This window comes from Palaemon carinicauda, chromosome 40 (genome assembly GCF_036898095.1).
Source record: "Palaemon carinicauda isolate YSFRI2023 chromosome 40, ASM3689809v2, whole genome shotgun sequence".
In the NCBI taxonomy this organism is placed as follows: Eukaryota; Metazoa; Arthropoda; class Malacostraca; order Decapoda; family Palaemonidae; genus Palaemon; species Palaemon carinicauda.
The window spans coordinates 37,310,379-37,320,378 of NC_090764.1; the positions used below are offsets into that span (position 1 = coordinate 37,310,379).

A 10,000-nucleotide genomic window follows, 5' to 3' on the forward strand; every position below is an offset into this window, starting at 1 on the left:
TCACTTTTTCGTATAATTTTAACGTCTTTTTGTCTCATGATCAGCTTTGATTGATTGCTTAATATGCCGCAGTTTAATCGATTCTATACCGCTCACGATGCTTAAACTTGTGTTTCCTTTTTCAGAAAAGTTAATTATATTGAGATCATTCTTTCTACCTTAACTCTTTTCCCTTTAGTTATAAAGAGTTAAGATGCGAAAAGAATATTTACTAAAAGACCGAAACGAAGAAGATATTCTATAGATGTCACCATTCTACTGGAATGTACTGCTATAATCAGGAAGCATTCATATGAATAAAAGACTCTTCTAGGAGTAGGACGCTCCAAAATCAAACCCTTGTTCTCTAGTCTTGTGTAGTGTCATAGCCTCTGTACCATGCATGATCTTCCACTGTCTTGGGTTAGAGTATTTTTGCTTGAGGGTACATTCGGGCACACTGTTCTATCTAGTTTCTCTTCTTCTTGTTTTGTTAAAGTTTTTATAGTTTATATAGGAAATATTTATTTTAATGTTACTATTCTTAAACTATTTTATTTTTCCTTGTTTCCTTTCCTCACTGGGCTATTTTCCCTGTTGGGGCTCCTGGGCTTATAGCATCCTGCTTTTCCAACCAGGGTTGTAGCTTAGCATTTAATAATAATAATAATTATAATAATAATAATAATAATAATGATAATAATAATAATAGGATGGATTGCATGCGTTCCATGAAATAAGAATATCAGAGCCAAGAATATCCCGTAATTATTATTATCTTACTTAGTTCTATTTTTAACCATCTGCAATTCACGGAAGCGTCTAAAGTACTGTAATTATTATGCATACAACGTTGCCTCTAAACAACATTTTCCTCTGTTTTTCTTCGTATGATTTTATTTTTATTTTGAAAACTGTGACGCCATCACTTTCACCTGCTATAATTTCTTTAATGTTGTTTGAATTTTGGTATTGTGCTGGTTTGGTCCTCATTATATGAGAGCCCATGATTTATAGGTAATTTATTTTCTCTAGAATAAATCCTATAAATCAGTATGAGAAGATGTTTAGTACGGCATCCAAACATTTCAATATTTTTAGAATTTTGAAACCCCTTGTTAAGAATAGCAAGTAAGTGTTTGAGTAAGAAATATTCCTTTGGTTTATTTTTTGCAGAAAGGTTAAAAATTTCTCTTTTTTTAAGATAGTTTTAATGAATATTTTCACAATATTATTGCAGCTTATTATTATTATTATTATTATTATTATTATTATTATTATTATTATTATTATTATTATTATTACTTGCTAAGCTACAACCCTAGTTGGAAAAGCAAGATGCTATAAGCCCAGGGGCCCCAATAGTAAAAATAGTCCAGTGAGGAAAGGAAAAAAGAAAAATTATATACTGAAGAACAATGACATTTGAATAGATATTTCCTATATAAACTATGAAAACTTTAACAAAACAAGAGGACGAGAAACGAGATATAATAGTGAGCCCGAGTGTACCCTCAAGCAAGAGAACTCTAACCCAAGACAGTGGAAGACCGTGGTACAGAGGCTATGGCACTACCCAAGACTAGAGAACATTGGTTTGATTTTGGAGTGTCCTTCTCTTAGAAGAGCTGCTTACCATAGCTAAAGAGCCTCTTCTACCTTTACCAAGAGGAAAATAGCCACTGGAAAATTACAGTGCAGTAGTTAACCCCTTGGGTGAAGAGAAATAGTTTGGTAATCTCAGTGTTGTTAGGTGAATGAGGACAGAGGAGAATCTATAAAGAATAGCCCAGACTATTCGGTGTATGTGTAGGCAAAGGAAAAGAACCGTAACCAGAGAGAAGGATCCAATGCAGTACTGTCTGGCCAGTCAATGGACCCTATAACTCTGTAACGGTAGTATCTCAACGGGCGGCTGGTGCCCTGGCCAACCTACTACCTACTTACCACCTTTTCATGTAACCTGATTATCTGTACGCTTGTAAATCTTACTTTATTATCTGATTGTTTTTCTATCTGGCTCTCTTTATATTCTCATTCCGTTTTAGCTCAAAATACAGATAGATATCCATTACGTAATACCAAAGTTGATCAGCATATGAGCCCTACAGTTCTATAATTACGTGGCTGACTCTGTCATTTTGCTTCCTCTTTTTCTCTCTGTGTTGCATCGTACCCTCATTAAAAAATGATCTTACTCGAAGTCAGATCTTCGTGATCTACTCGGGGCGATAAATACGTTCCGTGATGTGCGTCCATGGGACCAACTTATATAATTTTAACGGCATCGTTTTAGTGTTGCCTGTCTTTTTAGTTTAGGATTTCTTTGTCCGTGTTTTTTCTAACTGATTCGTTATTGTGGAATTCCTTAGCTGCCTATTCGCCAGACAATCCAGTCGGTCGGTCTCTTTTCATTCTAATCCTTCGCTATTTTTGAAAGATTTAATTTTTACTTCGCATGCTAGAAGTCTCTCTCTCTCTCTCTCTCTCTCTCTCTCTCTCTCTCTCTCTCTCTCTCTCTCTCTCTCTCTCTCTCTCTCTCTCTCTCTCTCTCTCTCTCTCATCAAGAGCTTCCTTTTTACTTATTCATGTAATCATTCTTCTATTGAAATTCAAAGTAATTCTTATATATTTTGTTCTATTAATTTTAAGAAACATAAACTAGGAAAACCTAGTTCAAGTTTCAGGTGTAAAAGATAAAGGAGTTACGTACACTAGCTAGTGATATTGTGGAAACAATCAAACCACTGCTATATTTATCAGTTAAAAAGAGAAGATAAACGACCGATGAACAGTGTTTTACCTACAACTAATGAGTTTCCTTTTAAAAGAACTCGGGTTCGTGATTCCAAGAGTTTCGTAATTTACTCTAGATAAACTGATACTAAAGAACAGAGTTAAGAATGGTACATAGATTTGATTCTCATTGTTGAATTATCATTCAAAAAGAAAATTCCCAACAAAATCAGTTTAACAATTTACATGAAAAAATATCATCAACAATAAATAACCTTTTAAATCTCAATTCTAGCCACTGTGTTTGCCATTGTCTAGTTCAGAGTTACAGGTCATTCATTCATTAATAAAATCAGATAACTTGTCGGTGGACTATTAAAACTTTCATATATATAAGTGCTTAGTTATAAACTTCACATAACCTGTGATCTGTTGTATCTATTTGACATATTATACATCTTATATTCTGAGGCGATAAGTTTTTTATCATGTATGATGATTTTGTTATTCATAAAGTATATGAATATCTTGTTCTCTGAATTCTTGTCATTCCATCCAGAAAGACATTGGAAGCCACAAAGATTTAGCAAACCCTTGTCTCAGATTCACTTTCACACCAAACCAGTCACTCTCCTGTATGTGTTGGTGTGTGTTTTTAAGTTTGTACATCCACACAAACTTAAAAACAAACACGGATACGTGAAGTAAGAGGAGGAAACTGTTTGTGGCCTACAGGACCTAGAAAAAACATAAGATAGGTTCGAGTGAGAAGTAATGTAGAAGGTGTTGAGAATGGCACTAAACATATGTTGTTAAGAGCGATAAAAGGTTGTTATGATGAATGCAAAACATGAATTAGACTACCTAATCGGGAGAGTGACTGGTTTGGTGTCAAAGTAGATCTGAGATAATGTAGCATGCAATATCTATCTAGATGGCATAATGCATAAACTCATGAAACAAGACAGTAAGTTTAAACGTAAAGGTACAGGATAAGGAAATGAGTCGTGATGGGAGAATTGAAGATTTCTGCTCATGTTCTGTGAAAATTAACTTAGATAATAAATCCTCTTTACGATGTAAAAGTCGTCTAATTCCCCGCCTCCCATCATGCATTATTAAATTGCCACAACCATGTGACAAATGGTGGCATATCAGTGGGATGGAAAGGATTAAAAATAAGTGTAATGAGTGATTTTTGCAGATGATAATGAGCTAAATATATATAATGAAAAGAACCTGGATAAACTAATAAGAGAAATTGAAAATGTTTGATAAGGTGGGAGATAATAAAGGATTCAAATACTCGTGTATATTCCTACTTATATAATCTCCGGATAACGTAGTGCCATCATAATGTAAATACTAACAGATATATACAGTAATATAGTGGCACAAATAAACAATAAACAGGTGAATATAGAATAAAAAGCTGCATAAAACTTTTGGATGAAATTAACAAAATGTTTCCCGAGTAATCTCAAAAACAAAAGCGACCAGATTTAGAAAACAAAACAAATAGTCCCGGTGTAAAGGATTCAAGTTACCCCCCGTTTCAAATTACCCCCCGGTAACTTGAAACCGGTTTCAGATTACCGGGGGGGGGGGGTAGTTTGAAACCGGTTTCAAGTTACCCCCTCTGTTTTCAAGTTACCCCCTCATCAGAATGATAAATAATTCATGTGACATCGCAAATATGTATCATGCATTTATTGTTGGCTTCGCAGCAGTAAGAAAAGTAGTTTAATCTGGTATTTAAGACCAAAAATTGTGTATTAGTGAATTATATGACACGTTAAAAGTCACAGACTGTAATTCAAGGTTTTGTGATAAAGGCGAGGTAAAATTTTATTTTAATTCTGTTCGTGTGATTGTTGATATTTTCGTATTTAAGACCTAAAGTGTCATATAATTCCCTAATTCACAATATTTGAAGTTACAGACTTTCATTTAAGGTTTAGTGATCACGGCAAGGTAAAACTTTATTTTATTTCAGTGTGCGCGTGATTGTCGAGATTTTTTTTTTTTTAATTTTTAAATAACTGGCCTTATCTTTCAATTAAACACAAACTATGACGCATCTAACTTTATACAAAACAATTATTAAGTAAAAAAAGATAGATATTACCCGTAAAAATATTTGAAATCAAAACCATCATAATGAACCCTGTTTTAGCATTACATGGAAAAAAATATTTACTAAATTAAATATTAAGAAAAAAAATGGGAAAATGGTAATGAAATTGTTAAATTTGGAATTGACCAAACAATAAAACGTGTCACAGATGCAGCCAACTTATAAAAAACGACTTTGTTTCAGATTTGCAAGGCAAATTGGGTCAAGGGTATTAAGCATACTGATAACATTATAAAGGAAGACATGAAAATGGTCTGAATGAACTAATTTATTGAATCTTTTGTGATAGCACTAACTTCATCTGACGAAGTCACCATAACCACGTTTGCTAATATAACCTTTGTTGTAAAGAAATTAATTTTGTCGATTAATTAAATAAATTCTAAAACAATACAATCACCTACGTAAATATACCATATTAAACATAGTTAATCAAATCCTTTGTAAAGAATCCTGTCTTTTATTAATCAATCAGAATTGAGAAATGAATTCATTTGATATCAAAATTAAGATTATTTCTGTTAGTATGTTAATCGTTTTATAACAATTTTGCTATTTGTTATATTTAAGAGTTTCAACTTGTCACCACGTGGTTGCAAACAAAAAGAACGAAGGAAACAATTTAGGGAGAGTATCAAATTAAAGGATTATATTCTTAGACCGTTCAAATCCAGGTTAAATGACTTATTAGTTGGCCCTTTTCTCCTATTCTTGGCTCGCCCATAGATTAAAGCGGTCAAGCCAGGTGTACTTTGAAAATGACCCAAGAGAACTGGCAATGCCGCTATTGGGCTCCGAGTTTGCTCTTAAAATGGTTTGACCATACCCATAGTTGCAATATAACAATAGAACTCCTTGTGTCCATATATCTCTTTGTTTATTCATTTATTCTGTCACTGATAATGCATAGTAACTTCGTAGTATTTGGATGCTATGCACGTAAAAAATAAAAGCTTAATTATAAATTACCAACATGCATGTCGTCGTGCAGACAGAATTAACGTTGTGTAAGCTACTGTTAGCTCGATTCATTTTAAACCAGAGGACATTAAAGATGGTATGAAGTCTCGATTACTAGGTATTGCTGTTTTGTCATTTGATGAAATGAGTAATAAGAAAGAATGGAGCTATGACAAAGGGGCAGAAGTGTTATATAAACCGCATGGAAATGTACAGGTGACCATGTGGCGAGGTCTTTTTTTTCTTTATGATACATTTCAGGTAAAATTCTTAAACATTTTATGACACCGTTTTTCAAAAATTTTCCATTTCGAGATCAACAACAGAGAAAAAAAATCTATACACGAATCCATCACTTACTACTCTGGAAGATGGTTTAAATAGGATTTGATTTAGCCCATAACACACAGCTGCCTGCCCTTAGGCTAAAATCAGTAACAACAGTTGTGAGATTAACACAAGCTGTGTTCAATGTCATGCATAGAGGGCTATAAAGTGTAACGACTTTTCCGTAGTCCAGGTGTTTTCGTATACAAACAACCAATGTAAGTACAGTAGAAGCAAACAGCATGTACTGTACCACGTTTTATTAAAACTGTTATAATTGCTTACAATCTTGCTTTACTAAAAGTGTCAATTATTTACAGATATCATGAATGATATAGTATTTACAACACATACAAATACATGTACATGTATTATATGTATATATATATATATATATATATATATATATATATATATATATATATATATATATATACACTGTATATATATACAATATATATATATATATATATATATATATATATATATATATATATATACTGTATATATATACAATATATATATATATATATATATATATATATATATATATATACACTGTATATATATACAATATATATATATATATATATATATATATATATATATATATATATGTATACATATATACTTATGATCAATATGTTGATTATACCTTATATACTATTTGCTTGCAATATAATGATGAAATATTTCAAATAATGGAAAAAATAACCGTCAAAATCAAATTTCACCTCGTCTTCCTGTCTCGGAAAAATATGCGCCCATGACTGATAATGGAATATCCGACATTTATTAGCTAAGATATAAACATAAGACGGATAAAGGCTGGATATTAATAAACGATACCAATAGGTGAAACAATACATGTATATACATATAACCTAATGATTGTGTTGACCCTGATTAAAAGCAATTTATTAATATTCATAAATGATGAGATCCTGCGCAAAAACGAGAGGGGTAATTTGAAACCAGGGGGGTAGCATAAAACCGGTTTCAAATTACCCCCGGGGGTAGCTTGAAACCGGTATCAAGTTACCCCCCGGTAGTTTGAATCCGGTTTCAAATTACCGGGGGGGTAAGATTTGGAGGGGGTAATTTGAAACCGGTACACCGGTTCTAGTTAATGTAATGTTCCATACCCTGTGGGGTGTGAAAATAAAATATTAGTATATTCATATCTAAAGAAAATTATTACTTTCATAAAACATGATCATGCTCTGCAACTTGATATCGCTTAACATGATATAAATCAGTTAGGATTAATCCCTTAGAGTAGACTAAATATGGATTTCCTTCAGTTTATTGCATTATCATATGTTTTTTAGTCACGCATAAAAGATTTACTTCAAAACGAAACCATGATATATATATATTAGCAGATCAAATTGACAAACACTTTCTTGGGTTACAGTTCTCTTGCTTGAGGGTACACTCGGACACACATTCTATGTTTCTCTATTTCCTTTCCTTACTGGGGTATATTCCCTATTGGAGCCCTAGGGCTTATAGCATCCTGCTTTTCCAACTAGGGTTGTAGCCTAATAATAATAATAATAATAATAATAATAATAATAATAATAATAATCTCTAGGGCAAAGTTAGTTCATGCAAACACGCCAATTTAACATTCCGTAACTTCAGTCGCGTGAAATTCTCATTCCCTCCTTTTGACCCTTAAGATTACATAAACGCGTACAGGGTACGTATCACTTGCGTGACAAGTTTCAATCTTTGAAAACACCGCCCTGCCAAAGAAATCCTCGTGTTCCCTACGACTCCTTTGTAGATTTCCATGAACTGACTGAGATAACTCTGCGAAATTATAAAGATTTCTATTTTCTCTTTCATTAATAGTTCTGTCGACTATAATAGTTGTATCCCTTGCCAAAAAATTTTGAAATGACCTCGCTGTTTATTTCGCGTCCGTGTTTGCGTGTGATATACATGCGTATTCACCACAACAACAAACGAGTATTTTCCCATAAACAAGAAAAGCTATGACTGAAATCCCAGTCGGTGGTCGTTAGGGAGCTTACTGCATCATGTTAACATTGCCTAGGTATTTATGTTTTTGTCCTTTAGTAAACATTTTGTTAATGTTTTTACTCAAGTTTTTTCACATGATAAAACAGCTTCAAGATGGTCTGTTCACTCCGACAGAATCTTACCATATCGTCGTATATCTTCCTTTGTCACTCATTGAACGCTTCTTCATAAATACTTCTCAAAATATATTTGTGGCATAAGGAAATTATTTATAAGATATTCTTTATATAATAACGAAACTTGTCTCTGAATCATTCATATTTCAAACCTTAGAGAATGTTTTACCTCCATCACTATAGATCCAAACGATATCTCTTTATCTGAGCTATCATTTTCTTTATATTGCCTTTCCTTTGATCTTAGTCCTCCTCTTCTCTAATCTATACACCTTTTTTAAATAAGTTTTCTGCTATCCTTTTATACCTATACTTTTCCAATTGCATACTTGAGTATTCTAATTTATTTAGAAATATTATCCCTTCACACTTCTCATAAACGAATCCTTATAAGAGTTCTTGTTTGTAGCTTGTATCCTTTAAGTCTAGATCATGGAGGAATTATATTCATAATAACTTACAAAGATGTTAAACTTTGGCTCTGCCGGGTTATTGATGTAAACACATTGTAAAGATTCTATTAATTTTCAGAAGTCATTTTCCTTTTGTGTTTCAATCTGAAAAACTTTTTTAGTTGCCTTCAATGCTTTCATCGCAGCTTCCAGTTATGACAGTCTCAAAACCGTGCTGAGCCAAGCCCTCCTTTACTTCTCTCTGAGTCAGTATGACTTGAAATTCCCCTTGAAGCAGATCGCACTAATGCTTGCAATGTCATTTTGCTTAGAATAATCGTAAACTATTCATCCTCTTGAAATTTCTTAGATTTATCTTACCCATCCCTTACTTATTGCAGAGGGTTTAATTTATTTACCTAGATCTAAAATGATTTTGGCAGTTAAATCTGAATTTATCGGTCAGTATTTCTCTATTCATTCATTCATTAATTTATTTAATGTCATTTTTTTTTATTTTCAAATTCAGACAAACTTCGCTCACGAGTTTTTTTTTTTTTTTTTTTTTTTTTTTTTTTTTTTTTTTTTTTAAATGCAGATTTGAGGCTTCCTGTCATAGCACAAAGGAATTAATCAGTATCCATTTAGTCTTGCTCTCTATCTATAAACTCAAACACTTCCCCATCTTTACCATTATGCTGAATTTAGCAATGGAAAGGGCCATAGCAATGGTTGATTCTATATATTTAACTCTTGAATACTTTCCGGGTCGAAACCCCATTCATCCCATACCTCCGGCAACTTCGACATAAAGCTTATACACTGTTTAAAGGATTAAAGGCCGCTCATGAATGGCAGAGGCAAGGGACAGTGACATTGTCTATCAAGCAGGACAATGCCCTAGAGACTGTCCATATTACATATGATCAGCGCCCAAGCCCCCTCTCCACCCAAGGTAGGACCAAGGAGGGCTAGGCAATGGCTGTTGATGACTCAGAAGATAGACCTATAGGCTCTCCCAAACCCCAAAACCTTAGCTCACAATGATTATAAGATTGCAGACACTAATGGCACTAACGAGACTGGGCGGGATTCGAACCTCCAACTGGTAAACACCAGGCAGAGACGTTAACAATCAGGCCAACGTCAAGGATTCCCATTCTAAGTACAAGGGACACCACCTGGTCGAGACCTTTTAGAGTTTAACCTAACGCTCACTTCACTTGAAACATGTTTATAGGGTTTTGGTTTCCCAGTTAGTACATGATCACATAGTAAGCTTCCTTTTTTCTCATAAGGAT

At 33.3% G+C, this 10,000-nt stretch overlaps 1 protein-coding gene across 1 annotated transcript in view; it reads left to right on the forward strand.

Annotated features, from left to right (window-relative positions):
* Positions 1-10,000, forward strand: part of LOC137631892 (glycine receptor subunit beta-type 4-like) — a 25,972-nt gene that overhangs the window by 6,456 nt on the left and 9,516 nt on the right. The window lies entirely within an intron of this gene.